The sequence below is a fragment of the Meleagris gallopavo genome, chromosome 2 (genome assembly GCF_905368555.1).
Source record: "Meleagris gallopavo chromosome 2, MGAL_WU_HG_1.1, whole genome shotgun sequence".
NCBI lineage: Eukaryota > Metazoa > Chordata > Aves > Galliformes > Phasianidae > Meleagris > Meleagris gallopavo.
The window spans coordinates 59,137,507-59,155,533 of NC_139405.1; the positions used below are offsets into that span (position 1 = coordinate 59,137,507).

At 40.6% G+C, this 18,027-nt stretch overlaps 1 long non-coding RNA gene across 1 annotated transcript in view; it reads left to right on the forward strand.

Annotated features, from left to right (window-relative positions):
* Window positions 1–18,027, forward strand: part of LOC104909766 (uncharacterized) — a 40,750-nt gene that overhangs the window by 2,917 nt on the left and 19,806 nt on the right. Inside the window, exons 2-3 of the long non-coding RNA XR_014881418.1 lie at window positions 11,107–11,199; window positions 13,416–13,572. This is a non-coding gene — a long non-coding RNA (uncharacterized LOC104909766). The remainder of the gene's footprint in view (window positions 1–11,106; window positions 11,200–13,415; window positions 13,573–18,027) is intronic.

An 18,027-nucleotide genomic window follows, 5' to 3' on the forward strand; every position in this document is an offset into this window, starting at 1 on the left:
CCACATAGAAATATGTGAGTCCTTCCTGCAGAGCATGTGAATTTTCACAACACTGCAGTGATTTTCCATTATCAGATCTAAAAGATGGTGCCTACTGTAAGAAGCATCATGGCATCAGGTGATATAGAAACCTCCTGTATTCTGGTTTTTGCATGTGATATAGGTATGCAAGCTAAGTACAAAAGCTCAGGTGGCCTCTAGGGCTGAAAATCCTCAAGCTGATCCTGCCCCTCCTTACATACTAGCAGGCTGGAAATGATGCTAAAAGTTTGCTGTTTTTCTGCATTTTCCAGGCAGATTTGGACAAAAACAAAACTAAACCATTTGGTGCCCTTGTAGCCCCAAGTGTTGAACTTGTCTTTTTGAAATGCTGTGTCAACAGCTCTTCACTAGCAGGCCCTTTATTTTTATTGGCTTCAGTTCTCTGGCTAGTGTTGACAAGTTAATTTACAGTAACAGTGAGAGTCACCTTTACTTGCTATACTAGAAAGTGCAACCCACTCTGTTCTTGAATGCCATGCTCTCAAGAGCAAGAATATGGATAGCAAGTGAGTTCTGCCTTGCAGTCTTGTGCAGGCACTTAGGGACTTGTACAAAAAAGTGCTTTTTTAGTGAAATAATTTTTACCAGCATATACGACTGGAGCAGGAATGGTTGCAATTATTTCTTACCGTGCTTGTTAGGGAGGACATATGGGAAGATTAGCCTCAAGAATGTCACTCTTGGACATAGTCTTCCTATGAGCACTACACCACAGGTTTTTTCTTTTTTCTTTTTTTCCCTTTCCTTTCAATACACTAAAGCTTACTGCAAGAAATTCCCCTTGCTAACATGTATACAGTTACTGTTATGTAACTGTTCCTCTCCTCTCCTCTCCTCTCCTCTCCTCTCCTCTCCTCTCCTCTCCTCTCCTCTCCTCTCCTCTCCTCTCCTCTCCTCTCCTCTCCTCTCCTCTTCTCTCCTCTCTTCTCCTCTCCTCTCCTCTCCTCTCCTCTCCTCTCCTCTCCTCTCCTCTCCTCTCCTCTCCTCTCCTCTCCTCTCCTCTCCTCTCCCTCTCTCCTCTCCTCTCCTCTCCTCTCCTCTCCTCTCCTCTCCTCTCCTCTCCTCTCCTCCTCTTTTCCTTCTTAGAGTAATCCTAGAATGCAGAATGGGAAGGGAAATTTGAAGTTGAGAAAAAATATATTTCTTTCTGGGCCATAGTTATGCAATTGAAGGTCTTTCTTAGAGTAGATTGATGTGGTACGGATGGTGAAGAAGCCACAGGAGAGATGGTATGAAGTCCATACACTGGAGAAGAAGTAATTGGGGCAGTTCAGTGCTGTCAAGATAGCTAGTGTGCAGACCAATAGGAAAACTAATTGGGTGCATCACAGGAAAACTAATAAAATCACAGCGTATTTCTGAGTTCTATTTATTTCTGTAGTACTGGAGTGGGTTTTTTGGTTTTGTTTGTTTGTTTGTTTTTCCCAGATGATTACCATATAAAACAAATGAATAAATGGTATTTTAAACATAGAAATATAAAATCTTTTGGATTCTTGCAGTTATGTCCCTTTATAAATTGGCCACACTCTAGCACTATTTACCCAGCAAGAGGAAGCACCAAGGCTGCATCATATTGAAGGACTTTCTGTTTTTTCTCCATTAGTGGACATCATGCCATCCCTTGGACTTAGGTATTCTATTTTGCCTTCATGGTCATTACAGATACAGAAGATATACTTTTGGTACTGTGACCATATTGAAGTTCTCGTTGGTTACACTGTTGAAATGCTCCTAGAAGTATGCAGTATATTCTTTTTCCAGGCTAATGTTCTCTCTTCTTTTTACTTACTACTGACATAGCAACAGAAACCCTGGAAAAAACTTTTTGAAAAGCTTTGGGATCTTTCTGCTGCACAAATTTAACATCTCTGTCTGTCACCAATCTGTTCTTATCAGCCAGCCCTTTGAAAATCATTATGGCACCTCTCCATCTCTCTGGCTCAGCTGTGGATCAAGATCCCAGAAACTGTTAGAAGTTCCCACCAGCCTGGAGAGTCACAGCAAATGAGAAAGAAAGCAGATGGGAGGAAGGAAAGTAAAATCATTTGGAGATACATTAGGAAAAGTGTATCCGAGTTTTCTCTGTTTTCACAGATTTTTGTGAATATACATATGTATATATGCAGAGTCACAAAGGAGTACTGCTTCTTGGTAATTAAAACATACTGCTTCTCAGTCATCAAAATAATCATCTCTACAACACCTTTGTTTAGAATATACGTATTTTATTTACAGAAAAAGATCATTTTAATGATTGGAATAACCAGAAAAGCATGAAGGTGTCATGTTCAACTAACATTATATAACACCTGTTTTCTCTTTTAGTTTAATTTTATTTTCCTCTTTTCGTCTACATATAAATATCTGACTTCCAGGGTGATTTTGAGGATAAATATATCAAGAAAGAAGGTATTCAGATATTCAGATATTCAGATATTATAGCAATGAGGAAAATGCTATACTCAGCCAAACTTTTATTATTATAGATATATACATATGTCATGTATGAACGATCTACTGAAAATCAGTACTTCATGTTGCCCAGAGGTGAAAATCAATACAGCAAAACAGAGCTTACTGAAAGGAGTATTGCAGATTTCAGCTACTTTTTGCTGTGTCTGAAACATAGGTAATGAGATTTCCTCTTGTTCATTATCCCAGTATTAGTAAGCTGTTCCTGAACCATGTGATACCCCCTACCAGCAGTATCTTGTAGCATCAAAATCACAGTAGGTAACTTTCCAGTTTACTCCTGAAATATTAAAGAACACCACACAAGCATTGGTCTTCTTTCTACATAGAAGACAGCACATGCTTTTGAATTTCAAAATGTTGCTGACTTTTGCATGGTATCTATAGGCTTTGTAGAAGGACTGAGGGAACACCTGACTGTTGCTGAGCAAGAGCTTTGCATTAGCTGAGGATATTCATTTTGAGTTGTATGGGGAGAAATGAAGAAGAGCTGATTTAGAGAGGGTTTCAAGCATCTTCTCCTTGAAAATCAGGTGTTTTTAATATATTGTAACACAGACACTGGCAAACTGAGAGCCATTTTAAGTCATGACACCCATGAAAGTAATATGCAGGAAAACAGATTTAGGAGAAAAAGGTGGTGTACAGTAGTGCCGTGAAATCAGGGAGGCTGAGAGCAACTATGTGCCATGTAGAAAGCTACCACAGAGCCCGCATGGGCTTATAAAGGCAGACGTCTCCTGTACTGCCCTACTTTGCTGCTGCAACCCAAGCCTGGGGCCTCTCTGTTTCTGCTGTCAATGGATGGAGATGTTCCCACAGCCTCCCTTGCACTGCTGTAATCCAATCCTTGTGTGATAGCCACAGACAAAAGCAGGGACAGAGACATAGAATCGGAAAATCTCTTCTCCTTTCAACCGTAGTCTGTTTTCATGCTGCATCTTGCTTGCAGAAGAGTCGAATGAATGGCAGACAGACCGAGTTAAGAACACACCAGCACAAGAGAATGCCCCTTGCCATTGAAACCACGTGCAATGAGGGCTAAGGCAATTACAAAGCTGCCTTATGCAAAGTCAGTGTAGATTAAGGATGAACAGTGTTTCCAGCAATTACTCCACATCTCTCATCCAAGGCCTACTGGGTCACAGACAAGCATTGTCAGCTCCCAGAGTAGCACTGAGAAGAGCAGGGTCTGTTGTTGCTGTCACCACCGCTTCCATGAGCAGATGTGGCCTGAGCAGAGCAGTATTTGGATTTGGATACGTGTTCAAATGTTATGTTCACAATCAACCAGGAGTCTGACAGGGTCAATAATTAAAACCCGTTACACCCCTGTTGAGGGCTATATCCTCCTTATGCCCCTATCCAGCAGAGGGGAGAGGCAGGCGGGGTAGTGTTAGACTAATGTGGTTAAATTATTTCCATGAGCTGAAAAATGGACTTCATAGCCAAGTCCCTAGTTTAGCAATCTATAACATCTGTGACAGATTTTTTGAGTGAATATCTCTGCCCTGTTGGCTTCCAAGCAGCAGAAATGTGGCACATTTTTCCTTTGTTGATTGAACATGGTATCTGTAGCTGTTGCCCAGTGAAGAAATGCAAAAGTGATCAAAAGCCTTTGCTCGGAAAATAGTTGGTGCTCTTCCACAGGAGTAGTTCCATCTCCAACCAAAGTGAGGTCCACTGTTTTGTTACAGGGACAAGGTAGAAGGTGCTTCAGCCTCTTGTTCCCTCAGCCAACGAGCACAAACAGTTTAAAAGAGTGTTTTCCATCAGCCAGAGACCTGGTGTTGCTCACTTCCCTTCTCAGTAACATGTGGTGCATGAGAGCAGTGCTCTGGTTCCAGCGTCAATAATTCCTTGCTTTTTTTGCTGGTGGAAAAGAGCAAGTTCTGATCTCTTGCACCTCACTTCCATGTCCATTCTGTCATGGTGTCTCAGGCAGCAAGTGAAGGTCACAGCTCTGCTCACACCATTCTTAAGTTTTGAATCTGCATTCCTGTCACAAAGCCTTGGTTGAAGTATGATATTACAGCTTTCAGATATTCATACACATTATTAGACCTCCAGAATAACATGATTTTGCTGAGATCTTCAGATGAAGCATGATGGAAAACATAACAGTCTTCATTTAGATAAGCACTCCAGCCAGTGTAGCAGGTCTAACTAACCCACACCACAAAGACATAAGTTCCTACTCAGCAGAAAAGATTCATTGGGTGAGGGCAGCTAGGCAGGGTACATGGATGTGACCTCTTGAGCACAGCAGCATCACCACCACTCTCCCTGCCTGAGGCTCCTCATCCATATCATGCTGGACACGTAAGCCCTGGTTGGGGGGGTCAGAGCTGCAGCTCTGCTAGCCTCCCTTTGCTCCCAGCAGAGTCAGCAGAGGCAGTGCCACAGTCACTGTCACAAGTGAGTTATGCTCACACTTAATTGGTGGAGAGTTTCAAAATGTCAGTGGCAATCCATGTCCTCTTATCAAATGCCGTTAGATCCCTTTATTAACAAGAAATGTGTAATAAAATACACATAAAACAAAAACTCCCGTATTTTTTCAAGACAGCATTGCTACAGTCATATATTTCATGTGTCTTTGCTCTTAACACAATTATTTTAAGTGATACTTAGTTTATTAATAACACATAGGAAAAACTGCCATGTATGACTTAGACTCTTCAAAAGTAGCTATAAACAACTATACTAATTGTTTTGTTCTTTTAAAAGCTGTGGGTCATGGCAACACAGCTGTTTTTGCTGTGACTGTTTGCCTTAGCTTTGGACTAATGTCATGAAGGAAGTTTTTCAAGCCCACTATGAGCAGCTTGTGAGTGGCTATTCAAATATTTTATCCGCCTGCCATGATCCACTCAGAGATTGGAAATATGAGGATTAATTTGTGCTTTTCTCCTTACAAACAACCTATGACACATTTCTCCTTGATCATACCTGTCACATGTGGGACAGGACAAATTTGTACATCAGCAGCAGGGATTCCTGTGAAACGTCTCTAAAAAGCCTTCCGCCCTGATTTGCCAGCCGTGAGTGACTCTTGAAGACAAAACAACTTGTTGCCTGTTAAAGGCATTCATAAAGAAGGAAAATCCAACTTAGTATTTTAGCACTTCAGTATTATTTAACAAGGAATATTTATTTAAATATTTAATGCAAAAACTCTCTAACCAGTACTTTTCTATAGGACACCAGACCATTCTTTCATTAGCATGGGTTATCCTTACACTGCCAGGGGGCTGCTGAAGAAGCATGTGGTCTACATTTGGCCTTGTGTCATTCCTTGGCCTGTTAAACTGTAGAGACAAGGGCAGGCTTTCCAAAACCATGTACTGGGAATCAGGAGAACCAGCATTTACTGGCAGAGCTAATAGGGGAAATCAAAGGAATTTGTACATGGTGCATTAGGCCACAGCAGCTGGGCAACACTCAGGCATTCACAGATATTGTGGTTGCAATATCTGTGGGAGTGCTTACACTGAAGGTGCTACAGACTTTTCTCTATGGGGCTCTGCATTCATGGGGTTGGGAAAAGCCTCCTATGGCCGGCGAGACAGCAAGACTGTCACTAAAGCCCAGAGCCAGGACTAGAGTGCTGAAATGCAGCAGCTGATACTTAAAGCTCAGCTTATAAAAAAATATGTCAGTAAGCGAAGTCAAACAGTGGTCAGGGCTTGTAGATGCTGGCCTTAAGTTGCACCAGTGGAATTTCAGGTTGGATATTAGGAATAATTTCTTCTCAGAAAGAATGATGAGGCACTGGAACAGCCTGCTCAAGGAGGTGGAGTAGTCACCATTCCAGAAGGTGTTCAAGGAACGTGTAGATGTGGCACAGAGGGACATGGCTAGTGGATGTAATGGGAATGAGTTGGTGGTTGGACTAGATGGTCTTAGTGGTCTTTTCCAACCTTAATGATTCTATGATTTTATGTTTCTGCGCCAGGCATGATGGTGAAAACAGAAGAGATATTACCATGAGGCTGATTTCATAAAAATTAAAAAGAAAAATGTTAGTTCTCATATCAGACCAGTATCCAGTAACCCAGTTCAATATGTACCTTAAAAAACAGCCCTCTTGAGTAAGTCACTGAGAAAACCTTGCCTTACAAAGGCAGGCAGATTTGTGTTTCTCTCCAGGACATTTCTTCCTTATTACTAATATGTAGAGCCAGTAGAGCCATCTAAATCCCAAGATGATGTCTCTTCTGTTTTTTTTTTTTTTTTTTTTTTTTTGCATTATCTTTTATAACTTCATATATTTTTATTCTTCATATAAGTGTTTGATTTCTTTTACAAATGTTAACTCTCCCCAAAGCACTAATGACTGACAGAGTTTTTCAGCTTGCAGGTACATTGAGCAGGCTTTTTATTCTACTGAGGTCTTCCAGAAGGTATCCCAGGCTTCTTCCTGACAATTCCAATAACTGAAGAATTTTTTGGATGCTATCTAAAAATTACAACTTGCCATGCTTTTCCTCTGTCACTGCTTAATATTTATCATCCAAAAAACATCAAGCTCACTGATTTAAGAAGAGAGAATTTTGGAGAACCCTTCGCTAAACTCACCACATTGAAAAATGGCCCTTTATCAATCCTAGTTTTTCTTTACTCTGCTGTTTTTGATTTGTAACCATATTTTGTGTGGTGCCAGGAGAACAGTCTTATGCAAGACTGTTCTGTTTGTTTCTATCTTTCAGTTAAAATTACGTCAGTTCTGGAACAGTATTCATCCGCTGACCTGGAGGGAGATGCAAGTGTCCATCTGATATGCTGAGTTCATTGCCCCACATCTTGGCATCCAGTTGCTGCAATTTATTGATATGTTGAATATTTCCTCTTCTGATTCTTCTACTGATCTTCTGAAAGGGCCTATATTTCTAATGCAGCAATGACAGAGAGCGTGCCATGGTACTCACAAAAGGGAGTCCTGCAATTAGAATTTGGCGAAACAAAACCCAGCAAAGGATCTAAAACACTGCTGCCTTCATTGCATCATTCTAAAGCCAAGAGGAGGGATGATTGGCATTACCTATAAACAACAGGGACAAAGGCAGCCCAAACGAGAATGATAACCTGTGGCATGTTTGGCTCTCCAAAAACAAGTGATGAATGCATTTCAAAGAGGAGTAAAAGAAATTGGGACAGATCTTGGGACCACTTTTAATGTGCATCCACCTATACAGTGAATTTTGTTACTTGAAGAAACTGAGGGATCTCTGTCATTTGGGATCTTATTTTTAAGATTCCTAAATGTGCTTGGAATCTCATAGATACAATGGGTCTCTCCTGGGATGAGTCAGAAGACCTCCAAATCCTATAATCTGTCTGTCATTCAAAGGCCTGCTCATGATGTTCTTGCAATGCTACAAAAGTGACTTGTTTGGAAACTGCGTATTTTGAAACTCTGTTAATGGTACGACAAGAAACTCTTGCAGTAGCTGTGCTCTTTTCTAACATGGAACCTGGGTTGTTCCATGTACAAAACTCGTTGCTATAAAATAATTTTTTGTGTAACAGGGTACAAAATGCTGACTCTGTAATTCCGTTGATTCTCTATCAATTTCTGATACTTTGAGAGCTGGCTTACTGCTCTTGACACTCCAGAAAATTTGGCTAACTTTGTACATTAGTATATTGGCCTTTGAAAATTGGATTAAAGTTAGCAGACAGAAGCAGGGTCAGAATTAGTTCAAATCAAATTAATAGTGAGAAGTTCTAACTTGCTAAGCTGTATGCAATCCATTCTTCAAAGGATATTCACCAATTGCTGTAATTGCTGTCTTCAAGGTCTTCCAAAAAAACCTTGGACACGCTAATTAATGCTGTTGTAGATATATGTGAAGGTATGTGACCCGAGAGTTTAATTCCACAATTTAATTCCGTAATGATTGTAAATGGTAGGACTGCTGCATATTTAAAAGAACATTAGTGTGAATTTAGCTAGCTGTTGGCAGTTTAATAGTGACTAACAGATATTAAATAAGCATGAAGTTCTAGTGGTGAATGACACTTTTACAGGGGCAAGGGCTGGAAGCTGAAGGCAAGAGAAAATACTGATGCCATCCATGGTGACCTTCCTTTTCCCCAGCATTTTATAGAAAGTTTGTATGACTTTCCCAGCACCAGGGCAAGTTGAGATTGATAGAAGGGTCTTGTTCTTGCAAGTGTGGATGGCACATAATGAAGTTGGTGGGATTGGAATTACTTGATTTGCTGAAGTCATTGACACCTCCCTTGCTGACGTCACTGGCACCAGGATTTCCCCAAACATCTGAATTCTTCAGCTGCTCAGAGTTAATCATATCCTCCAGTAGTTGTAGTGTGATGGCAGAGGTGTGCGAATTCTACCCCTACCCTTGCCAGATATTTCTTAAAAAAAATGGATGTCAAAAGAAATCAGTTGTCTAAAGAAAAGAAAAGAAAACAAGTTGATCCTTTCATTGTTACCATTCAAAAGCATCTCTTTGTTTTCGGAACAAAAATGGTGGCAAGTGATTTTTTTTTTCCACCCTGCGGTGGCTATATAAATTTCTGCTACTAAGAAACAAACATCATTGATTTGACCGACTTATTCAAAACAGGTCACAAAGCTGCATCTTGTTGTGTCAGTTCTCATCGTACACTGATGTGACAAGTTTTATGAATAAAATATGAGCAGTTGCTGTCTGAGAGGATGCCACATCTTAGCTACCCCAAACCCTCTGTCCTTGAAGAGGGAAGCTTTGAAAAATTAGGACCATGTTTCAATCCAAGCTGCACAATATGCTTTTCAACAAAGTGTAATATATTGTGTTTAGCTGAATAACTTTCTTCTCCTCTTCTCCCCTTCCCCGATCCCTCCCCTGCTTCACAAAAAAAAAACCACCAAAAACCAAAAAACAAAATACAAAAAAAAAAAAAAAACCCACCCCAAAACCCCAAACACAAAACCCGTGGCATCTTAAACTAAAGCACACTTCAGTCAGTCTCCCTGGGTGTGCTCTGTGCCAGCAGCCACAGCGTTTCTTTCATCTTGGCTTCAAAGTGGTGCTGAGAGGGGGAGGGGGCATCTAATGAAAGAAGAGAAAACAAACAAACAAACAAACAAACACAAAATGAGGGAGGAAATGAAAAATAGCAGTCTACCTTTCAAATCTGAGTGTCGCCTGCAGGCACACTCTGCAGTGGATTTACACTCAGCTTCAGCCCCTTGTACATTTTTTTTGTTATTGCCTCTTCCCATGCTGGGAAGATTCTTGTCATCCCTCACATATTTTATCCACAGAAAAGACTGCCCTGCCCTGCGCTTGGTGATTGAGGCTGTGCCCCTGGTGTGCCACACTATCAGTGGTTCCCAAGGCTGCCTAGCCTGGGAAAAGCTGCATGGAAATGGTCCAAAATCAGCATTACATGCATTATTGTTCTTACTCTCTCTGATTAGAGTGCACACAATGAAAACAACAGCAACAGCCACATTTTCTAGCCCTCCTCCCAACACAAGGCTGTTCTTAGACTGTTTTTCTTTCTCGGAGTCTTTACAGAAGTTAACTGCTTCTGTGCTGGTAGATCCCAGGCACCCAGCTGATTCTTGGGAAGCCTCAGAGCATAGCCTGAGTGAGGGCAACATTTTCAAATGCATACAGTTGGCTTGGGAACTAAAATCCTCTATTTTAAAAGTGAATCTATATGTAGGCTGCTTCATGCAGCGCTGGAAATGCACCACTTGAATGCTGTGGTGAAACACACGGCACAACAATTCCTGTAGAATGAAACAGAATAAATATATTTAGGCATTTTTTCCATTGGATGCAGAATGTCTATGCATGCATTGCTGGATGCAACACACACAATGTCTTGGCAGTGAATCACAGCACCTGTGCTGTCCCAGGTCTGAACACCATCAGACAGCTCTTGGTCACTTGGTTTAAAAGCATCAAAATTGATGTAGAACACCAACATCTGAACTACACTCCTGTAGCTCTGCAGTCATTTGGCAGGTAATAGTCTACATTTCCTGAGGCTGCTATTTGGGTATTCCATGCCCTGGGGTAACCACTTTGGGGCGGGTCAAAACTCGGTGTCCTTCTGATCCCAAACACACAACAATGTTTCTGCAGAAGCGCTGGGTGAGGTGCAGAATTTCAAATTTACTCTTTTGTAAAATGCAGGTTTTACAGTTTCTGAAATATATTAGGTGGCACAGTAAATAAAGGAGGAAATATATTTTCTTTCTGCTTAACAGATTGGATCATATCCTGAAACACCAGGTGCCTGTACTTTGGATGCACTCAAATATTTCTTAGAAGATGGACTTTTAAAGCTGTTTCTGAAGAGAACATTAGATAGTCCAAGGTTCTAAATACAATGAAGGCAAATGATAGCGAAGACTGAATACATTTTTCATTCAGCTATGCTACCCTCTCCTTTTCTTAAAAAAAACCAAATATATATATTTTTTCGGCACATCAGTGGGAACACATATGGAAGCAGGCATATACCATATGAATGTTTTGTTTTAGGACCCGCTTCTGACGTTTTTCCTATCTTACAACTTCACTGCAGAAAAGCACTTAATGTGCATTGTGTTCTTCACAGGGAGATGTAGAACTGCACTGGATCCCTCCCCACCTTAAGGACCTGTGAGACTTCCAAGCATCGCTTGCTCCCTGTGACCCAGAATCTGCAGAGGTACCTGGGGGGTTAATGACAGATTTTCTTTAATTGCCGTCTAGCAGACGAAAGACAGATGTTTACTTTTAAACCACTTTCGTATCAGAGTAAAAATCACTTTGACATTTGTATTTCTGTGACTTGAAGCAAAAGAAACAACCCTTTAGTCAGTGTTAAATCTATTCTTCTATTTTTAGGAGAGATTGACCTGAACAAAAGAAAATTAAAATGTAGAGTTACATCGCTCTTTTCTGTTGCTCCTTTCAGAGTCAGAGTTGTTAGATATGCAAGTTTTCTGAACTTCAGCAAGTTCAACTCATATATCGGATTCTCTTCAGAAGATATTTTTCTGATAAAAATGTGAGAATAAAGTCATTTCCTGCACAATGCAAGAAAAGATTTCATTTATTCAAGAACCCTACTGGCATCACACCCCTCAGAAAAATAGGCTTGTCTCTTTTCATGTTAACCAAGTCCTTATGATCCAGAAATAAAGCTGGACAAAATTTTGCTCTTGTCTTAACTGACTGCTATGTTTTTGGGCAGAATTGATCCTTTGGTTGCCTTTGATGTTTTAAATCCACTAACTGTTGGGGGCTGCATAAAGAAAAAAAGTGACTACAGGAGTATAAAAGATCGGTTTAATAATCTTTTCTGAAATTTTCTGTGTTTCAAAAACAAATTTTGTCACTTAGTATGTGAAATTACACCATCTAGTATGGGGTTTGCTTTTCTAAAACATTTCTTCTAACAAAAGCTGTCGTTACTCTTGCTTCTTCCTTCTTCAAATAGTTGTGCCTGCTGCTTGTTTTGTTTAGCACTCTCAGTCTGAGAGATACCATAAGTAATCACAGTATTATTTCTAACAGTCACTGGAAGGAAATTTCAAATTGTTCTTGAGAACTTAAATATCAGATTTATTATAAACAGGGGCACTGGTTCCTGAAGGATAAATAGAGAACCTAGATCATGGTAAGAAGGAAGACTATCCAAATATCACTAAGCTACTCTGTTCAGAGATTTTTTCAGGAGTCTATGGTCTCCCTGATTATGTTGCTTTTCCCTTCTTTCATTGTTTCATTTTTCTATCAGTTTTTTTCTTTATAAAATTCAACATTTAAAGGGAACTGGCAAAACTATCTCTGCACTCTTTGCTATCGTGCCTGGAATGAACCGAAACAGTTGTTTTCAACTGTGCACAGGGCAAAGTTGTGCTGTACCCTGAATGGGGCACACAACTACATGTTTATGTCTGTGTTGCCACATGTCAAAGAGGATGTCCATACTGGGGGATGATATCTATGAATTGAAAAGTTTCTGGCCCCACATTCTATGAAGTGCTGTAATTGCCATCTTAGCCCGCTAGCCTGGCTTTAAAGTCAATTTGAACAATTGTATTTAGCTCATAATTCAGGTAGGTGTTTAAAAGGTTGTCCCTTAGGTCTACATGGCTTTGTGGGAGTGCTGGCACTAGTTGGGGACTGGGAGTTCTGCATCCCTTGTGGCACCTGCTGCCACCCTACTGCTGGAGCTAGAGGGGCCAAGAAGATACTGGCTCCCTGCTGCATGTGCGGCTGTGGGTTTTGGTGACAGCAGAGCAGCGACGATGCTCTGATGTATGCCTGCTTGTCAGCTTCGGCCTGCCATCTCCCTTGCTGCAGAGCAGGCAATTCATCTGATTCCTTCTCTTGGTCCCAAGAACAGTGATGTGATTCGACTTATTCACAATAACTTTTCACTTCCACAACAGCCATGGAGTTCCTCATAGTTGCTTCACTCAAGCACAACAGCACAAGATGAATTCTGAGAGTAAACAGAGTGGAAGGCAGTTTTCTTTCTTTCTTAGTATTTTATTTATGGAGAGAAGGCCACATGAATAATTGAAGATGCCTGTTTGCACCCACTGCAATCTGTGAGTGGTTTGAAACGTAAACATGTCAGCTCACAACTGAAGCTTGAGAAACATATGTGCTGAAGAGCCGCCGGCTGTTTGTCTGCTGTCACACTTACCTTCCCAGCAGTCCCTCTCTCGTCTCATGCATGGACAGCCTGGGAGCAGGGAGGTATATGATGCTGGTGTGAGTTTCCATGGAAAATTTGATGTAGAGGATGGAAACACGCACATGACGTGAGGGGAACTTATGGTGCCTTTTAAATAGTGAAAAACAAATGGCATTTCAGACTGTTCTCTTTTTTTTTTCTTCTTTCTTGTATAACATACAAATTGAGATCAGCTGAGGCTTCAGTAGTGATATACTCCAAGAAACTGAAAAGCTGTGAAGAAATACATGACAGAAACAGCAGGAAAGAGTTCATCAGGAAGAAGGAAAGAGATGGAGAGGCCAGGAGTGCTGGAGTGGGCTGCTGGACAGCTATGCTTAAATAAATATGGTAAGGTGTAAGAGGAGATTGAAGTGCTGTTTAATAAGATTTTATTTCTGTAGAAATAAATAAGAGGTATTACTTTCAAAGTGACCTATGTAAATTTAGTGTTCACAAGTCATGCACTGAAGAATCAGATCCTGCACACAGTTCTTGATCTGGCAAATGTAACCTCCGTAATTAGAATATACTGTAACTAATCAATTCATTAAATATTCATATCAATAAATAGTAAAGAAAGATTCATACTCAAAAACTCTAGAATCGTAGACTGTATGGAAGACAACATTTCATCCCCTTCAACTCTGCTATCAGAGGGAGAGGATGTGCTGTTATTTAAATGCTCTAGATTGAAAATGAATAATGTCAGACAAACCATTTTTCACAGCAATGACTGTCAATTAGAACAACAGATAGGTAATACCAAACTCTAGAAGAGATATTCAGAATGCACATAAGGATGTTTGAGGAGGTCTCTGGGACAGAGAGAAATGTTCATAATCATCAGTATTATAGTCTCTTTGATCAGAATAGAATGAATCAGTTGGATTTTGCAGAAATTTCTGTTGAAGTCTACTGAATTGAACTGAGTCAAAATGTTCAATAACTTCATTCATTTAAAAAAAAAGGAAGTGGTGTGTGAATAAAGAATAAAGTTGATGCAAAAAAAAGAGGTCTGGTGTAGACCTACTATCAACTTTATATTGGTGTCGCTGGCTATAGTGGACAAAGCCCTGATTAATTGTCCTTGTCAGTCAGATCATGAGTCAGATCATGAGTCAGATCATGAGTCTTGAAGACAAACTGATACTTCAAGGGTGTGAGGTTATTTGATTAGGGTCTTAACTGGGAGGCGATCCACAATATTTCGAGTTGTTGGGCTGTACAATGGCAGCAAAATTAAGAACTGTCATGCATACAGATTCTATCCCCTGTTTCTCCGTGTGACTCATGGCCTCCTTTTGAAATTTGTGCATAGCTCCTGAAATTATGTGGAAGTGTATGAAGACAATGAGATCATGGCACACTTCAGTTTTCGTCAGTTGTGAGGACTGTCTCATCACATTATTCCAGGGATTCATCTTCTAAGAGCTGTTTTCTATTTTACTAATGGTAAATAATGGCAAAGATCTTTTTCTTTAGCTTTCCTGAATGTATCTAAATTTAGTCTGGGTATGACTACTCCTTTATTTTCTCTTATTTCACATTATTCTTCTATTTTCTGTCTGCTGTCTTCGGCTCAGACAAAGAAAGTCAGTATTATTCTCTGAAAGTTATTTTGTTTGTCTACAATATCATAGCAAACATCAGCTGATCTTAATAGTTGAAAACAGACTGTTATCCTTCCTTTTACAAATAAATGGAACTAAATAACATAGGTCCATGGTCAAATTAAGTATTTTTAGAGCTATTACAGCAGTTAAAGCAGTCCTTGGTTGATGAGAAAGTCTGCCTCCTTTCCTGGTAGTCTCTTGTTTGTTGTCCACTTGCATTCAATCTCTGTAATGCTGGCCATTTTGCTGGTAACAAAGTCATAATTCACTCACTGCTTAAAAAGTTTGAGCACATTTTATGGCTGATAGCTGGATTGCCAGAGTGATCCCAAATTAGCTCCTTTCTGTTCTTGCTTCACCTGTAGGGCCAAGGCAGTGCAGGATGGAACACACACGGCAGGAAGCAGCAAACGATAGCCACTGTGTTTCCTTACACCAATAGGACACTGGTGCTGCTTTGACTTCAGGCAAACCTGTTGGCACCAGATGAGAGTCCAGTGCAACAACATCAAGTACCACAGTGCTTCTTCAGTCAGTGATTTTCTCAGGAGCTGGCTGTTCCTGGTTTTACAACTGCAAAGCAGCTTTACACATGTGTAACAGCGTCATGTCTGTGCAGGCAGTAGAAATTAGGGGCTATCTGGGATTTGCACTTGCATAGGAGCAGCTAGGGAAGTGCACTTGGGTTCTCCCTCCCAGCATAATGAATTAACTTCTGCTGCTGCCAAAAGGGCAGTAGAAGTGTGTTTTAAATTCCCTTCCTGCACGTAATCTCAAGAAAAGGAACACAAGGCGATAGCTGCTGAACAAAGAGCAGACAAGCGCTCCCAGCCACTCAGCCTCCCCTTCCATCACTCACGTTGCCAGTGGCTTTCAAGACCCGCCTAGGTCATATTATGACTCCTTTATTAGTGTTTAAGGTCACTGGGAGACATGCAAGTGCATCCTATATCAGGAAGCGCAGCGTGTCTCCAGAGTGAAATATTTGGCTGTTAGCAGGAGCCGTGGTCGCGACTCGGAAATCCCGGGGAGCGATCTGGGGGCAGACAGCTCCAGGCGCCGCACGGCCTCGCGGCCTGCAATAACAGAGGCCTTCCTGCCATTCTCTGCGGCGCTGCGTGGCTGCCAGGCATCCCTGCAGAGCTGCCGGAGGCCGCGTTCCCTCCTGCAAGGCCGGCTGCCAGCTGTGGCTCAGCAGGCGAGGCTGCAGGCCTCCATGGAGTCAACGGGCCTGAAGCCAACATCAGGAGCACGAGGATGTGGTGAAGAGGCTTGTGGCTTTCCGTGTTCCACATACTTTTGATCTTGCTTTAATGCCACTTGGAATATAAGTATTTTTTTGAGCAATGTCCCCCCAAATAGCTTTTCACAAATTTGGGTGTAAAAAACCAAGTTACAAAGTGGATCATTTTTCTTTATCTACAGAATAAAATTCTAGATATTTATGTTGTAACAATAAGTGCAAGGGTAATATCCCTTTCTTTACGTTGTCCTCATGCAGAAGAGATAGGAGCAGATAACAGTGTGTGTCAACAAAAATCTTAGCATCGAAAGGCTTGCCATGTTTTTAATCTCTAGACTCATAGTAGGATAGAGAATCCTCTCTAAAACACATCCAACTGCACAGTAAAAAAGTAAATATGTTCTCTAACAGTTGAAATAAGGCTGTCAAGGAGTCATCACCTCAGCCTAACATTTTACAGCTACCACAGCTCTGAGCCCTCCAGAATGCTAAACACAAATAAATGGGGTGAGGAAAATAAAGTAGCACTGATGCCTACTGCAGTTACAGAGTAATTTCTGTCAGAGTTCTCCATCTTCAGACTTTCACCGCTTTTTTTTTTCACCTCAAAATGGCCCTGACAACCAGTATGTATACGTGCATGAATATTTACATATATTTTTACACAAGTGTGTGTGTGTGCATATACACCAAATCCACCTATTTTACTGTTTGCTTTTTCAGATTCATTGAAAATAAAGATTCAGTTAAAACTGGGGGATATGGCCTAGAAAACATTGAGGTTGATTTGAGTTTGTAAGGTCTCCTTTCAGAGCAATTTTACTTTTTTGAAAACTTGGCAAATAATTTAAGTGTTAATAATGTTTGACTTAAAAGTTTGGGGTTAAAGGAAAAATACCGATAAAATCACGAATGTGTGGCCAATAGTCATCTTCTAAAAATGCCAGGTTTTTGTGAAACATTTTTGTGTGCTATGGTCAGCTTTAGATTATTTCCTTTTTTTTTTCCTTAGCACAATGAAAGAAGGGGAAAAGTCACATTTTATAAATGCTCAAAGCTCTGAGTTAAGGCTGTAGCTTTAACTTCCTGGCTCTGAGTAAATTTTCACACAACTGGAAAGATTCTATTAATACATTTAACATAAGTAAAAAGCAGCGCATATACGTACATGAAAAAAGTTCACTGAAGAGTCAGCTTTCCCCAAAGTATTCTATCCTATCTGAAAAAATAAAATAAAATAAAATAAAATAAAATAAAATAAAATAAAATAAAATAAAATAAAAAAAGAATACAGCATTTATTTGGACTTCCAGCACATCTGCATGTGTGGTAGCAATTAAGTACTAACTTTTATACTCCTCTGCTTTTCTCTTGTTCTCTGGGGGGTTTCTGATCAACATCCTCGTTCTGGTTAGCTGACATGGACATGCATAACATGCCCTCCAAACACCATGGGCAGTCAGCTCACAGATGGAGATTTGCTTCTGTGTATTGACTTTAACAGTCAGATCAGATTAGTAGGTCTAACTTCACGTCAGTTGTCTCTGACGTTTCACGTTGCATTTGATTATTGATTGTTGTACTGCAATAATGCCCATCTATAGCTCATATTGCTGTCTTTAGAAGATGATCTACAACTCACACTTTTGTCAGAACCCGGAGGGTCTGCTGGGGATGCTTGGGAAATGTTACTTGCAGCAGATCTCATGTGTAGTTTTCCTGTTTATTCCTCCTCTCTCCCTTTAAGGATGTATCTATCGCCCTGCTGAAAGCAGCATGAATGTATGAGGAGATGGAGGGCATGGGCTGAGAGTTTTCTCCTTTCCCATTTCCAGAGAAGATCATTGTTCTTCAGCATAGACCACACAAGCCTTCACAGGCCTGGAGAAGCTGAGAAGGATTGTATGCAATCTGTTTTTCTCATGCAGATCTGAGATCAACAGCATG